Source organism: Callorhinus ursinus, unplaced genomic scaffold (assembly GCF_003265705.2).
Source record: "Callorhinus ursinus isolate GAN/ISIS: 27379988/994484 unplaced genomic scaffold, GSC_fseal_2.0 scaffold8, whole genome shotgun sequence".
Taxonomy (NCBI): Eukaryota; Metazoa; Chordata; class Mammalia; order Carnivora; family Otariidae; genus Callorhinus; species Callorhinus ursinus.
The window spans coordinates 68,432,459-68,449,276 of record NW_027397070.1 but is presented as its reverse complement, the minus strand read 5'-3'; the positions used below and the strand labels follow the sequence as shown (position 1 = coordinate 68,449,276).

General features: G+C 47.5%; 1 protein-coding gene across 3 annotated transcripts in view; it reads right to left on the bottom strand.

The window, feature by feature from the left end:
- The window catches only part of EML1 (EMAP like 1), a 177,599-nt gene that overhangs the window by 96,402 nt on the left and 64,379 nt on the right, over positions 1 to 16,818 (bottom strand). Inside the window, exon 1 of one of the 3 annotated variants that reach the window (XM_073895871.1) lies at positions 15,070 to 15,379. The exons of the other annotated variants lie outside the window; for them this stretch is intronic. The gene's annotated coding sequence lies outside the window, so the exon portion shown is untranslated. Of the gene's footprint in view, positions 1 to 15,069; positions 15,380 to 16,818 lie in introns of those variants that run through there. 3 annotated transcript variants of the gene reach the window in all.

Here is a 16,818-nt window from a genome sequence, read left to right as displayed (position 1 = left end):
AGAGGCACGGACAGGGGCCCTCAGGTGACCTCGGTGCATCTAGAAGGCTTCCTGGCGCTGAAGACAGTGGTGGCTGAGTTTTACAGGACCAAAAGGAGTTTGCCAAATAGAAAAAAGAAGGCATCCAAAGAAGTGCCTGGTTCAAACAGCAGGTGACAAGCTCGCACCCCCATTCTTTAAATTACAAAAATGGAACAAATACTGGGGGATAATGAGCACATGATGATTTGGATCCAGAAGGAAAAAGAACTTAACTATCAGCCGTCTAGGAAATGAACCCAGAGATCAATACCCAGCCTGCAAGCACGCCAGCAACTTCCAATTCCTGCCTTCCTCTTTCCAGGCGAGGACCCTGTGGAGGGAGAGTGCTCGGTCATGTTCGCACAGCACACGAGCGCTGCGAGCCCCTGGGTCCAGGCTCTCTGCTGGGGTATTTGCCGTACTCCTGCCGACGCGGTCCAGCAGCCTTACGAGCTGTGTTTCCTGGGGCTGCCATAGCGACGTCCCACATCTGGGGAGCTTCAACAATAGAAACATACTTCCTCAGTGTCCTGGAGGCTGGAAGCCCAACATCAAGGTGCTGGTAGGGCTGGTTTCTCCTGAGGCCTCTCCTTTGGCGAGCAGACACCCCCTCGTCCCCGCGTCCTCACACGGTGGTCTCTGTACACATCTGTGCCCCAATCCCCCCCTTATAGGATGCCAGTCATATCGATCAGGGCCCATCCTAAGGACCTCACTGAATCTCAATTACCTCTTTAAAGACCTATTTCCAACTACAGTTGCCTTCTGAGGTGCTGGGGGTTAGGACTTCAACATACAAGGGCATTTACCCAGCACTAGTCCCCACCAGGTCGGGCTGCTCTGCCCGGGTATTTGGAGCCTGCTATGGGGCCCTCTGTGCAGCAGGACCAAGACCACATTCTGCACGGAGGCACTGATTTTGCACCTAATAGTGTATGATGCCTGGCTCCAAATGAATAAAAAACTCACTACATCCGTATCTGGAATCACCTCAAATACCCTTCTGCAGTGTTCTGAGCCACAATCACACGCTGTTCCTGGTCAATACACAGTGTTTTGTTTCGCGGAACATCTCTGGTCACAACAATGTTCTCACACGCCTTCTGTTCCCGACTCACTTTCACTCTTTGGCCTCAGTGTGCATGTCAGCTTTTTTCCCTCCAAAATGCGATCACATTTGTAGCGCTCACAGAATTCTCAAATAAACAGTCATTTTTTTTTTCTTCTTTGCCCTAAGATGTTTTTCGAGGAGCAGGGCAATGTGACCCTGGGACACCAGCACTGGGCTATGTGGTGGTGGTCTTGCTCCAGTCGGTGAACAAAGGCGAGTGTCCAGGCGTGGTGGGGCACGAGCATTTTCGCAGACTGGTGGGAATCCGGGGAGAGGCCATGGTGCGCTGCTTGCATAAGGACGCTCTGGGCAACTGGATTCGGTGGAGGGAGTGGTCGCGACCAGAACCCCGGCCCTCACTGCTTGCTGCTCAGTACAGCCCCACCACTCAGCTGCGTCCTGTCCCTGCTCAAAATCAATGCAGGCAAGCCCCTTGACAGGCTGCGCACTGCCAGCCCTCGCAAGAACGAATGCTCATGGAAGCGGGCACCATCACCTGTTACAATTTAACTGTGCCAAGGGCTTTTAGCTGCTGTAGGGACAGATCTCCACTCACTCACCTCAAAGCTGAGAGGCCAGACTGTCAAAAAAGTCATAGCTCCTGTGAACAGAGATGACTCCAAGCTAAAAGAGACTTCATGCCCCATGTTTTCTCTCCAAACATATCCCATCTGACTGTTCCCACCGCCGTCTGCAGGGCAGAATTCTGGAACCTATAAGTGAAAATCCATGGTGCCCTGTACAGGCAAGGGGCTGGCTGGAGCTGGTGATGAATTCAGTAAACTCAGGAGGAGCTCCCAGGAAGGGCTCAGCCCTGCTCCAGGTGCTAAGGGTAACAGCTCCCATCCTTCAGGAGCTCAGGAGCTAACAGCGAAAACCACATGAAACCATCAGTCCACAGGCTACAGGGAGTGATGGAACAGAGGTGGACATAAGGACCCAGGGGAACTGGGAGGATCAGAGACATGGTACGAAGGGCAGACACTGAAGGCAGGCGCTCAGCTCTGCCGCGTTCTAGCTATGAGATACTGGCAATTGCTTGATCTCCCTGAGCCTGGGTCTCCTGATTGTAAAGTGTTATATATATTATAAGTGCTCTGTGTTACAGAGAAGAGTGAAGATTAGAAACAATGCCTAGTAAAGTCCTGCTAACAAAACACAGCTATTCTTGTTTTAGCCTGGAGCAAGCAGGGAGAGCTTCCTGGAGGAAATGGTGCTGAACACTGAGTGATACAGAGTGACGCCTGGACTACCCAATCCAAATCATTTCAGTCACTTGTTCACTTTCTTCAGGGTACCTACTACTCTAGGAAATTACCTTGCTCACTGATTTGCTTCCTTGCTTGTGGTCCCTCCCCTACTAGGCCATAAGGACCTTTTCTGTTCTCTTCACTGCTCTTTCTCTAGAGCCTAGACGTGGGCTTGGCATGCTGGAGGCACTCGATAAATACACGCCGGAAGAAACAGCAAACTAACTCTCTTCTAGCACTGTTAGAGCCTGCAGTCTTTCCGCGCACGCTGTTTCATTTGTTTGTACAATGAGCAAGGTGTTGTGATAGGTACTACGTGATCACTTGATCCAATTTTGCAGATGACAGAAATTCAGGCTCAGACCCAAGGTCTCCTCCGCCTTGTGATGCCAAGACTCATGACCCTCTGCCACACCCCCCGCCACCGGGAAGGGCCCCGGCTCTGATGGCTACACTGGGACATGGCTCTGGTGAGGCCAGGGCAGGATTGACACCCACGGCAGCCAAGGAGGCCCACGTACGCGGCAGCCGCCGCTGGGAGCCAGGAGCCAGGAGCCAGCACAGGCATGAGATGCAGCTATCCTGCTGGCAGCTCGGTCCCCAGGGCGGCGATTTTATAAAAAGAAATCCAGTTGGTATAAAAAGACACGAGCTACGCATGCGAAGGCAGCCTCCCCCACCACCCCCTGGAACTGACAGGCCTGGCGGTTGGTGAGTCTCAAGCTGGAAAGGCAGAGGGGGGGCCTTGGTCTTCTTCCCGGAGGAGGTGGCTTCTGGAGGGCCCGGCACTTAGGCAGGCGGGAGCCCAGCCTGTCAATGCTTTGACACTCCGGTGCGAATCCAGAAGACACAGATGGACTGGACCGCTGACAACCAGCATGTCTGGTGGAGCAAACTGGGCCAAGAAGAGGGAGTGTTAATATATGAGGAGGCTGGAGGGAGGTTTCAGCCGGCTGAAAATGGGGACCGAGGAGTGGAAATCAGGAACACGGCTGAACACAGGAGAGCACGGCGGGCTAGCAAGTCACTCCTACGGAGCTTCCTCTGCTGCCAACCTGTGCGGGCAAGTTCAAGTCCAATGCCTCCCATGGGGGACCCGCATCATCACAAAAGGAAAATCAATGACGTCTTAAAGTAAGACAAAGGTGATGGGTTCTGCAAGTCCCCGTCCAAGAGGCGTTGTACCGGGGAGGCTTAGGACAATTGATGTGGAGGGATGAAGACAGGAATCAGAGCATGAAGCAGAGAAGCGGTGGGGAGGGCAGACCTGGCAGGGGCACAACGACCTCACTAAACTATCATTCAAATGACACCTGTGGAAAGTACTTCGAAAATGTCACTGTACCTTCTACATGTAAGAGGTTATTATTGCTGGTGTTAGTCAAACAACTGAGCGCTGTTACATGATTATTCGTTGGTTACCAGGTCCCCCCTTACACACACGCACACACGCACGCACGCACACATATTCTCCTAGACAGCTCCTGCATCTGGTACTCCCAAATACCATTAACGACAGTGCCATGGTCTAAAAAAAAAGCGGAATTTTTTTTTGGAAAAAGAACCCTAGAATGATAAGTAGTCCTAACTGTACTGAAGAGACATGTCTGCCCTCTGGTTGGATGCCAGAGCTCCTATTTGCAATCATTTGCAACCACCTCATAGGCTGCAAAATGCCTTTGTTCAAAAAAGAGCAACCCAGTCTCTCATTTCTGCACACCAGGCTGTCTGTCTGCTCCTATTACTCAGTGTTTCACAGTGATGTGCCATCATTTGAAGCCGCCGCTTCCTCCTGGCCTCCCGATTCACAGCCCTGCTGATCTGGAGTGATCACTGTGGCTCTCTGACCACAGATATGCTTACTGTTAACGGTCTGTGGTTAGCCGCAGAAGTATACCATAGAACACACATAGCAGCACATAGAAATGTAGTTGTCGGTCCTAATCTAAGTGATTTTTAGATCTGCTCCGATTCCATTTCATCATTTGTTGTCACATGGGGGAGAATCTCTTGAGCTGGAAGAGATAAATGTCCCCTTCCTCCTGGCACAGAAGATAGCAGGTGCAATAAACAGTAAGAGCCCTTAAAAGACCCATGCTAGGGGCGTGTTACCCCGAACAGACCATTTAACCCTAGACTCAGTGTCCCCATCCATACCATAGGGATAATGACCCTATTTCAAGGGGTCACAATGCTGAGACACTCAAGTTTAAAGAGCTTTATATAAAAGCAGGACAGATTTAGAAGCTCATGCAAGAATCCGTCCAGCAGTAACGTTAGTTAGCACCCAGCCTCGGCCTCTGCCTGCCAACGATTTTGGGGGATGGTACTTTCCTAAAGCAGGTGGTTCCACAGTTAGGAAGTGCGCCGGCTTTGTAAAAATCACAGCCGAACCCTGCCCCGGGCTCTCTGTGCCTTCCCAGCACGGCCGCCCCCTTTCATGCTCCCCCCATCTCCCTGTTAGCAGTGTGCTTCAGGTCGCTTTCCGGCCACGGCTGCGACAGGACACCTCAACACAGCTGTTACCCAGAGCTGAACCCAAGCAAACCACGGCTTCGATTCTGAGCCACAGGTCCCGCGGATCCCGCAGATCCTCATCGGATGTTAGGGTAGCCTGTGTGAGTTGCACGGACAAATGAGTTTGCTCATAGGAAGTGCGTTAGGTTCATGGGGAAATGATGAGTCTGTCTCTTTGATCGGACGCTCTCCCTGTCTGTCTGGATATGTGTAGGACTGGTTTGCTAAGAAGTCATTTCAAACTAAAGAGTAAAACCCTGATGCAGAAAGAAAGTCTGGAAAGGTGCTCCTCTCATCCTGGAGAACCCTCTCCCTGCAAGCTGCCCCATCCTGAGCTCTGACAGCTACCCGCAAGAACCAAGATGTACAGAAGTTTCCTTCTGAGGGTACCTCTACCGGCAACATGGTGAGCGACTGGCTTTCGATGACGTGTCAGCATTGATCACAGCAAGAGCAACACACCCTACAATTCACTTTCAGTAGACACAAAACTGAGAATAATATATCAAAAAAATAAAATACTGTGTTAACCTCCCTCTGCCTTCAAAAGACACAGTGTATAGGCAGAGTTAAAAGGTTCTAAATGAAAACATATTTCGAGAGAGATCAATTTGCACACCCACCTCTAGGTGGTTGCTAAAACCCTTGCGGCCAAGTTGCCTGACTGGCAGACAGCAACACTTACGGCTGGTTCTTCCAGCACAACCCCTCCTGGATGCTGATTTATAGGGGAGCACCTTTAATAGACAGCTGGGGGTTATGAGTGAATTGTCTGTGTGCCACAAGTTTGGAATTAGGAGATTCTTTTGATTCTTCTTTTTTATTTTTTAAGATTTGTTTATCTTAGAGAGAGAGCATGAGTCGGGGGAGGGGCAGAGGGGCAGGGAGAAGCAGACTCCCCACTGAGTGTGGAGCCCGACGTGGGGCTCGATTCCACAACCCCGACATCGGGGATCTCAGATCATGACCCAAGCCAAAACCAAGAGTTGGATGCCCAACCGACTGAGCCACCCAGGTGCCGCCTTTTGATCTTTAATCCATTTTGATTTTAGAAGTACAGAATCACATTAGAAAAACATTTTTAAATGTAAGGAGAAATGCAAAACAGTAATCATCAGACTGGCTGCCTGGTGCCCAGCCATCGTTCAGGGTGGGCCTGGGCATTGCCAGGGATGCCAAACAGGGGGAGGCTGAGCTGCCCCTTCCAGACGCCCCCTTCTTCGCACCCATGTCTGCCTCACACCTACTGCTGCGGAGGGAAACCGCTAGAAAATGCTCCTGACCCAACAGGCTACTTTAGCTCTGAGATGAGCACGCATCCCTCCGACCTGCCCCTCCTGACCCGCAATGCCAAGAACCAGACCTCTCCTGAGCCAGGCGGGAAAGACGGCATTTCCAACATTACAATTCCCTCTCTGGCCATCAGATGGAATGAAAACCCTAACTTCCAAAGCGTCATGAGTATAAAGAAAGAAGGGTAAAATGTCTGCAAACTATGGAACCACAGATGGGGGGAAACCACCCTATTTATAAAAGAAAAATAGTAGGGCTGGGGGAGTAGAAGTGGAATGTAAACTGTAACTGGTATTTCTAATCACCCTTCCCAGACTTAAAGTCTGTGTTTAGTTGAGGAACAAAAATATGTGTTCTATAGGCCATGTTGCTCATAAAGGATCCTGTTCAGCCTGTTACATTAGAAGCATGCTCAGATCATAATGCAGCATTTAGTGGAAGAGCGGCTGATTTTTCCACTTTCTCTCCTCTCTTCTAGAGATGTCAGGACCAGGAAGACCCAGATCTTGGGTTGCCTTCCTCCCCCACCTGCTGACCCGCCCTGACTCCTCTCTGCACTTGAGCCTGTCTCTTCCTGGGTGGTCTCGCCAACTCTTGGGGCTTCAGCCATGTCCTCTGTCCTCTATGGATGATCCTCAATTGATGTCTCTGGCCCAAATCGTCCCTGTTTTCAGACCTGACTCCATTAGCCCACTGATATCTTCACCTGGAGACACAGACACACACATACATGTATATATGTGTGTGTGTGTGTGTGTGCAGATGAATATAATCCGTGAAGTTAAGGTCGCTGTCTTGCCTGTCATCACCTTCCTTGCTCCCTCACCTCTGAACGCACCACTGACAGCCAGTCATTAATCTACAATCTCAGCATGTCCTTAACTGTTTCCGTAGTTCTTAACCTCAATGTCAAATCAATCGTCAAATCCTGCCCACTCTAAATTTCTCAATATTTAGACTATGAAATAGCTGTTCAATTGTCTATGGATCGCATCTCTGCTATCCCTGCCTGGTTGGGTCCTGGGGTTTGCTCTCTGGGCTCCTGGGGGCGCCCCAACTGGCTCACCTACCAACAGTCTTACCAGCCGCCCTCCCATCTGTCATTACATCAGAGTGATGTGACTACCTCACAGCCCCGCCCAAATCCTGTAGCGGTCTCCATGTCTTTGGGATGAAATTCTTAGCACTTGGGGTCCAGCTTCTGCATACACTATTGCCCCCCGTGACCCCCGACCCCACCCAGCTCCTGGGCTCCAAGTTCCCCCAAGGACTTCAAACTCTCTCCTGCTTCCAAGCCTTTTCCCAAGCCACTCAATCTTCGTGGAACCCCTTCCCCTGTTCTTTACCTGGCTTACTTCTACTCTCCAAAGCTCATCAGATCATTGCTATTTCCTCCAAGAAACACCCCTCATCACCACCGCTAGATCCGTGAGCTGTTTGGGTGATTCTTCTCCATATTTGCAAAGCATCCCCTCAGCTGACCGTTATCACCACACTGACCTAACCCCTCTCCATCAGACCGTGATCTCCTTGCAAACAGGGACTGTGACAGTCCTTGTTGGTCTCTCCAGCCCCTAGCACAACACCTGGCACAAAGCCAGCCCTCCGTGGCGGTGCCACGTGAAGAGCTGTTTCCAATACTGAGAATAGTGATTCTAAAAGGAAGGTCCAAGACCCCCGAGAGCCCCGGAGGCCCCTTTAGGAAGTCATGAGATCAAAACTATTTTCATCATAATCCCAAGATTTTATCTGCCTTTGTCACTGTGTTCATGTGTGCGGAAGCAGCAGCGGGTAAAACCAGGGGCGCCTTGGCCCAATCGAGGTGGTGGCACCAGGTCACTGGGCTCTTTGCTGCCACTTAGAGTAAAAATACCAAGTGCATGCAGGGATGTCTTTGCTGGAGCTGCAAACAATAGTAATTTTATTAAAACTCACCCCCTTAAGAACATGTCTCTTTAATATTCTGAGTGACAAACGGCAAGTACATACAAAGCACTTTTGCTACATTGACCAAAGTACGCTGGTTGTCTTGAGGCAAAGCTCTGTGCACCTGAGTTGGGAGCTTTCTTCAGGAACCAGCATTTCCACCTGCAGGAGCAGCTGAGAGACAGTGTGCCTAATTGGACGTGTTTGGAATCATTTTCTCAAAAATGAGTGGAGTGAGCTTGTCGCTTCAAGAATGACAATTGATAGTATTTTTTGCCAACGATAAAAATTGGCGCTTTCGAGAACAAGATAGAACTTTGGAAAATTTGTACCAGTGTCTGTGAACTTGATAACTTCCCAATACTTACAGGCTTTTCTGGAGGTATTGGTGGTGATATTAACCCATGTGATTTTGTTGGTACTATATAATGAGATGTGTCAACATTTGGACCATCAGCACAATCCAGTGCATCAATATTTTTCGAGTGATCAAAACCACATATAGGTCCAAGGGCCATTCAAATGCCAGATGGACTAAAAGGTGAGACCTCTGACCCCCAGTGTCAAACTGAAGGACCCAGGCTGGAAAGGCAGACACATACATCTCCATGACAATGGGCTCCCTCCTTTCCTTAGAAATTGGCTGGTGCGGCCTCACAGTGAGAAGCGTGTTTTGTACTTGCATCTGACAACTGCACCATTTCAACCCAGGCTTCCCTCATTTCAAACAAAATCTACAACTTTCAAAGCTGGACCAAACTGAGAGGTGATATGGAGAAAGCCTGGGGAGCAGGAAGCACAGGAACTGGACCCCAGATGTCACCAGGGGCACCCGGTGAGCTGAGCAGAGCATCCAGCATTGGGACCCCCCGTGTCTGTGTCTGCAGGTCCTTAGAGTACTGGCTGCCTACACAGAGTGCATTGTGGGAATCCAGTAAAACACAGGTAAAGTACTTCCAGTCAGATCTCTGACCACGGGAGACCCCAGGCCACACTGCACATCTCATCAACAGCATTTGGTATCAATAATAACCCTCTGAAGGGAGGGGGTGTAAAGAAGATCAATGGGACAAACACGGTATTAGAAAGAAAGAAGAAAAGAAAGAAAAAGAAAAAGAAAGAAAGAAAGAAAAGAAAGAAAGAAAGAATGAACGAACGGACGAGGGAAAGGCCAGAATGAGGGAAAAGTAAAACAACGTGTCAACCTTTATGCTCTGAAGTATCAGCAGACATCCCATGAGAAGTACTCGCTACACAGGAATCCCCACATTCTCCCTCCTTGAGATCTCTACCTTGCAGGAGCCACCTTTTGCCTCCAAGCAAATACAAAATGAATTCAGTGAAGTCACAGGGTATAAAATTAACATACGGAGATCTCTTGCATTCCTATACACTAATAATGAAGTAGCAGAAAGAGAAATTAAGAAAATAACACCATTTACAATTGCACCCAAAAGAATAAAATACCTAGGAATAAATTTACCCAAGGAGGCGAAAGGCTGGTACTCTGAAAACTATGTAACACTGACAGAAGAAATTGAAGACAACACAAACAAATGGAAAGCTATTCCATGCCTATGGATCGGGAAAACCAATACTGTTAAAATGTCCATACCACCCAAACTAATGTACAGACTTAATGTAATCCCTCCCAAAGTACCAACAGCCATCTTTCACAAGAGCTAGAACAAATAATCCTAAAATTTGTGTGGAACCCCCAAAGACCCTGAATAGCCAAAGCCATCTTGAAAAAGAAAAGCAGAGCTGGAAGCATCACAAGTCCAGATTTCAAGATATACTACTAAGTTGTAGTCATCAAGACAGTATGGTCCTGGCACAAAAATAGACACATAGAGAACAGAATAGAGAGCCCAGAAATAAATCCATGTTCATATGGTCAATTAATCTACGACAAAGGAGGCAAGAATATCCAATGGGAAAAAGACAATCTCTTTAACAAATGGTGTTGGGAAGACTGGACAGCGACATGCAAAAGAATGCAACTGGAGCACTTTCTTACACCATACACAAAAAGAAACTCAAGATGGATTAAAGACCTAAATGTGAGAGCTGAAACCATAAAATTAATAGAAAACATAGGCACTAATTTCTCAGACATGGGCCATAGCAACTTCTTTCTAGATATGTCTGCTCTGACAAGAGAAATAAAAGCAAAATTAAACTACCGGACTACATTAAAATAAAAAGTTTTCACACAGCTAAAGAAACAGTCAACAAAACAGAAAGGCAACCTGTGGAATGGGAGAATTTGCAAATGACATATCTGATAAGGGGTTAATGTCCAAAATATATAAAGAACGGATACAACTCACCTCCCCCCAAAAAATCCAATTAAAAAATAGGCAGAGGACATGAATAGACATTTTTCCAAAGAAAACATTCAGATGGCCAACAGCCATCTGAGCATGAAAAGATGCTCAACATCCCTTATCACCAGGGAAATGTAAATGGAAACCACAATGAAAAAAAAAAAACAGCAATGAGATATCACCTCACCTCTGTCAGAATGGCTAAAATCAAAATCAAATCAAAAGTAAGAAACAACAAGTGTTGGTGAGGATGTGGGGGAAAAAACTCAGTATACTGTTGGTGGAAATGCAAACTGGTACAATCACTGTGGAAAACAGTATGGAGGTTTCTCAAAAAGTTAAAAATTGGTCTACCATATCATCTAGTAATTCCACTACTGGGTATTTACCCAAAGAAAACAAAAATACTAATTCAAAAAGATATATGCACCCTATGTTTATAGCAGCATTATTTACAATAGCCAAATTATGGAAGCAGCCCAAGTGTCCATTGCTAGATGAATGGATAAAGAAGATGTGGCATTATAAACACACACACACACACACACACACACACACACACACACACACAATGGAATGTTACTCAGCCATAAAAAAGAATGAAATCTTGGAGCGCCTGGGTGGCTCAGTCGTTAAGCGTCTGCCTTCAGCTCAGGTCATGATCCCAGGGTCCTGGGATTGAGCCCCACATCAGGCTCCCTGCTCTGCGGGAAGCCTGCTTCTCCCTCTCCCACTCCCCCGGCTTGTGTTCCCTCTCCCGCTGTGTCTCTCTCTCTGTCAAATAAATAAATAAAATCTTTTTTAAAAAAAAGGATGAAATCTTGCCATTTGCAACAGCATGGATGGATCTAGAGGGTATAATGCTAAGTGAAATAAGTCAGTCAGAGAAAGACAAATACCTATGATTTCACTCACACGTGGAGTTTAAGAAACAAATGAACGAAGAAAAAAAGAGACAAAATACAGACCCTTAACTATGGAGAACAAACTGATGATTTCCAGAGGGGAGGTGGGTGTGGGATGGGGGAAATAGGTGAAGGAGATGAAGAATCCGCTTATTGAAATGAGCACTGTGTAATGTATGGAATTATTGAATCACTATATCGTATACCTGAAACTAATTAACACTGTATGTTAATTATACTTGAATGAGAAAAAAACCACACAAAAGGCTCATCTCCAGGAGAGAAGCTATTCAAGGGTCACCAACATGGTTTATCTTTTAAACCATAAAGAAGAGACAGAAGAAAAATCACCAACACCCTAAAAATCCCCTTAGTTTATGAAAACCCAACAAAAAGCAACTCAGACATGTTCCTCCATTGATCACTTAGGAGTTATTCTACGAATCTCTAATTCTGCCATCCAATCAAAACTGTTCTCCCAGACTGCAGAAAGTATTACAAAGAGCTGCTTCAATTTGACTATTGAAAATAAATATCTATTCATTCCCATTTTAACAAAGGCAAACAAAAAGAAACCATTGTTTATAGACGAAAAAGAGATGATTGCAATTTTTCTCTAAAATAAATCAGTGTTAACCACAACACAACAAGGGATGCATCGTTACTGCAGTAGAAGATTTTACAGTTTGTTTCTAAAACAAAGCTTCATGGATCTGTTTAAGCACCGGGGAAAATACAAGCTCACAGTTTTCAAAATGAAGAGGCAGTGCCCCAAACCCCAAGCTGTGGGTTGCACAGGAAAGTTCTGGAATCAAACCAACCAGAGTTTGAATGCTGGTTCTGCCACTCCCTTAGCTGTGTGACCTTGAGCCAATTACTCCTCGTTGGGTCTCAGCTGTTCCATCCACAAACCTGAGCTAACTCAGCCTGCCCACCACAGGACTGCTGGGAGAGTAGAGAGCACATTGACCTAGCACAGTGTCTAGCCCAAACTCACTGGGAGTTTGGCTCTGCTCGAGTAAGGACCACTGAGACCCGCCTGCTTGATGGACACTCTGCAGGGGAGTAGTTGTGGCCTAGGAATGTGGGAAGAGGCGTCTTCATGGCTGGGAGCTGACTGGTCCACGTGCTGTAGGATTCACGGAGGGGGGAAGAGAGAAGGAGGGGGAAAGGGAGGGAGGGAGGGGAGGGCAGTTGGACGGGCTTCAACAGACTCCATTGGGCTGTGATGCAAGCCTCCCTCCGTGTTCTGTCGAACAGCCTTAACTTGCATTTTAACAAACTCCACTCTTTGCTTTATGACGTATTAATTTAAAAACTGCTTTATAATAAATTTGGTTCCTGTGACCTTCTTTTGGGGTTCTTATTTAAAGGTGAATTTCTGCTGAATCCTTGCAGGTCCTCTCCATCTCTAGGTTTACAGAAAAATGGACAACGGCTCCATGTTCCCTTTGCATTCTTTACCGTGTCGGGGGGAGAACAGTGTGGTCTCTTAGGAGTTACAAGAACAGCAAACACTGCAGAAGGCTACAGGTCCGTGGCCCCCATGGGTCCCCCATGGACCCCAGCCGGCTCCCAGGCTGGCGGTCCGCAGAGCCTCAAAGCCCATCAGCACCTCCATGCTCTGTGCAAAAGGGACTCTGGGTCAGATGTTTCAGAGCATAAACCTAAGCATCCACGTTGTCCAAGGTTTCATTAACTTTAGTTGATAACTTGTTATTGACCTGGATTAGTATAATTATATGCAAAGTTTACTGGGTTTTTTTGTATCTCTATATTTTATTAACAGGTAGTTACTTCTGTCAGTCCTGATAATCTACTAGATTGTCCTTTCTATAACCAAAACCCAGATAAATGTACACGCTACAGCATTTGAATTTTTGCCTTGAAGATTTTTTTTAAAGCAAGCAACTGTTGTATTTTTTTGCCTTAAATCAAAGCCAGTATTTCTCTTGCACGAATCTGTCATTTGTTGCTCGCTCACCGAGAAACATGAAATTGACAGGGTTGGTATTTCAAAGCACACAAAACTGGTTCAGCCATACCCCGTAACCCTTTTGCAGGGCATAATAAGACTAATCATCTTTCCTCAAGAAAGGTAGCTAGCGAAGATTCCCGGGCCAAACAGGGCACTTCGTTTCCAAGGGCGGCACCTAATTTATTCAGCCTTGAGGAGAAAGACGTGGGGCTGACAGTGTGGAACGGATTTTTTGGCAGAGTGAATTAGAGATCCTTTGGCTGAAGGGCCCTCTGCCCACTCTCCCCTTGCTAGCAGTAGATCAGGGAAGAGAATCATTACACTTAGAAAAGCTTCATCCCTTCCCTTGCTTTTAAAACCATGTGAGAATGTTTAGCTAAAGAAAAGCAAATTGTAACAAAGCAGTTGGTAACTGAGATGCTAGTCACTGGGAACTCCAAACAAACTATTCGGGGCCTCTATTCAAAGGTTTATATTATTTCCTTGACCCCTGAAACTTTCAGCCACCCTGCGGAGAAGCCTGCGTTCCCCCCACCCCTACTTCAAAAGGGCCCTAAATCTTCACACTCTGAGTCTCGTTGGTATGGAGAAAACCTCTGAGCCAGACAAATTGGTAGAACCCATTGTCTGGGAAGGGAAGAGGGCCATGCACCCTGGGAGTGCATAATCAACCAGAAAGGGTCACGGAGAGGCTCCTAGCAGGGGAGAAACTCCCAGGAACACCTGAATGCTACTTGGTTCTTCCAAAAGACGACTAGGTTCAGACGTTCATTCCCCAGCTTCCCAGTTACTATTTCTAGTTATAGTAGATCAAAAAAGGAATGAATCATCGTGTGGATATTGCCTAAAATCTATATTTTTAGTTAAACAACATTCATTTGATTGACTTTCCCTGGTCTATCCCCAGAGGCTCTGATGTCCTAAAGATATGGCCTAGTGAGTGCCCTCAGGCACATGTGACTAAGGTCGCAGGAGCCCCACACCTGCCAAGGCGCCCCTGACAATGTCAGCAAGCCCAAACCACCAAGATTATTCTCTGCTGTGTAAACTCCAACTCACATTTATCGTTCGCTTAGGAAGCTAGGCAACACTCTTGAGGATGTCAGGAGTAGAGGAGGTGAACCCCACAAGGCATGGGGGGGACACCCCACAGACGTGTCTGCCTGCGGGGGTGGAAAAGCATCACCACCACCCCCCCATCTGGGCAGGGAGAGTGCCAGTTTTCACAAAGCACAACCACACAGACCATTCCACTGGCAGGGATCAGGAAGCCCACTTCATAGCACAGAAAACCGAGGCCCACCGACGCTGGCAGCTTTGTCCCAGGAATCTGAAAAGAGCCACCACTCCATTTGGCTTGGGCTTCGAAAAGGTGGGTCTCAGAAGGTAGAAATTTGGTCCAAACCAACAAATAATTGTGGGGGCCTCCGAAGGCGGCAGACCAGGGAAAGCGTGAAGCGTGGGGTCTGCAGCTAGAGAGTTGGGTGTCGCCGAACCACGCCACCCTCAGTTCCTCGGCTTACGGAAAAGGCCAGTCCCAGTCCCGCTGCGGAACGGTGTGGGCCCGGGGCGAGGAACTCCAAACAGTCTACCAGCTGGAGACAGTGAGCAGATGTGAAGTGTCACTGTTACTTTTTGCGAGGCAAGTGCCAGGCCTTGTTAATAGGAGACACACAAATTCCTGAGGATGGAAGCAAGGGAGGGCAGGTGGGAGGGAGGAATACGGCAAAGTCAGTACCTTCTCCCTGAGCTTTGCTTTCTCAGGACAAAAATTCGGCACAAAACCAGGCACAGTTGGCCGCCTGGCTCTGTGGGCACCTGGCTGGCTCTGGAGGACTCTGTGACAGGTGGCTGCCCGATCGTGGCTTTATGGTTCCCTCCAGGGGAACCCTTCACCCACAAACCAGGCTTTCCCCTGCATGTCGGCCAGGCATCAGGCCAGCATCCAGGACAGTGGGGAGACCCGTGCAGAGTCTCAGCAGGAACCGTCCCGGGGGCACAGGGCCAGCTTGACTATCGGGTCCCACTGGTGCACAACCCCTTCCCCCCTCAAGCCCCCGGGGCCTGATACGCTTCTGAATTCAGATTCTGACTTCAGAATGGAAGCACGGAACACACATCTATTACCCAATAGTCCCAGAAGCCCCCGGGGCAGCATCCATAAAAACACACTCAAAATATAGGAAAGCTGAACTCTCATCTCAAAAGAAATAAAATATAAACCATGAAAACCACATGCTTCAATTCAGATGAGCTGTTTTTTTCCTCACCAAGTAATTTCAGAGTAGGCCAAGACTAACTAACAAACGAGTTACCAAAAACACATTTGGTGCTCAGAGCCTTCTGATTTTGAAATCACAGATAAGGGATATAGGCTGACTTAGCAGCTACTTCTCCCTCGGGGCTGCTGCGTGTCAGGGCACCTGAGACAAAGCCCATGCTAGGGGTGGATCTAGCAAACAGGCCAAGCCCCAGCCTGGGCTCCGAGGCACCTGTCCGCGTGCCGGACACACTCCTGGCCACGCGCATAAGGATGTACTACTGTGACATCAGCAGTTTCTCCAACCCTTTAAGAAACATCAGATGGTGATTTCAGGGAGAACAGGAGTTTAAAAAAAAAAAAACAAGCAAGGCCCTCTACCCAGAATGTAGTCCTGAAGAATAAGATCAACGTTCAGTAAATACAATATTTAAGAAGATAAGAAAATTCACACTTTTAAGAAAATGCTATGGAAGCCTGTAAATAATCTTCTAACGGCTTATGCGTTACGTATCCAGGTTTCTAAATGTCAGCTTTTCCCAAAGCGGAGTGCATTAATAATTTTCAAGATCCAGCAAAGCAACAACAAAACTTGCAGAATAACAGATGCAATTATCTAGACCATATTTTCTTTTTAAACAGAGTGCTCTGCTAAAGGTAGATTACCAGATGGAAGGAATCGCTGACATGAGGACAAGGAAGAGAAGTACAGCTCCAAGGGCCCTGGACGGAGACCTGTCCTCGGGGCCCGTCCCTCACCCACGTGGCCGTGGGAAGCTGGCGGCACCCATCCGTCTGCCAGGCCCTCTGTAAAATGAGTGTCATGAACAGTATTTCACTCACCTCAGAGTCTACTTGTGAGAAGTAGGTGAGAAACAGGTCTGAAGGAGCTTTTAGAACTCTAAGATACTAGAGAGGAGAGTGTTTTACATTGGGGTTATGTTTTTGGGTCAGTAAAGGGTGTGAAAATCGCATCAAAATTACTCTTGAAAACTCCCTTAGTCCACAGTGCACAGTGTATGGGGTTTTGTGTAAAACTGTCCCATCTCTCCACAAATCCCTCCCATGTTGGACCAGATGACAGTGGTTGGACTCTGTTTAGAGGCCATGGTGAACAGAAATCAGGTAAATAAAACAAAATAAAATTGCGCATATGGTTTTATTCATAGATCTAGTTTTCCACCAACTACGTGCACAATATGTGTCGTCCATGTGTGTTGCAAGTCT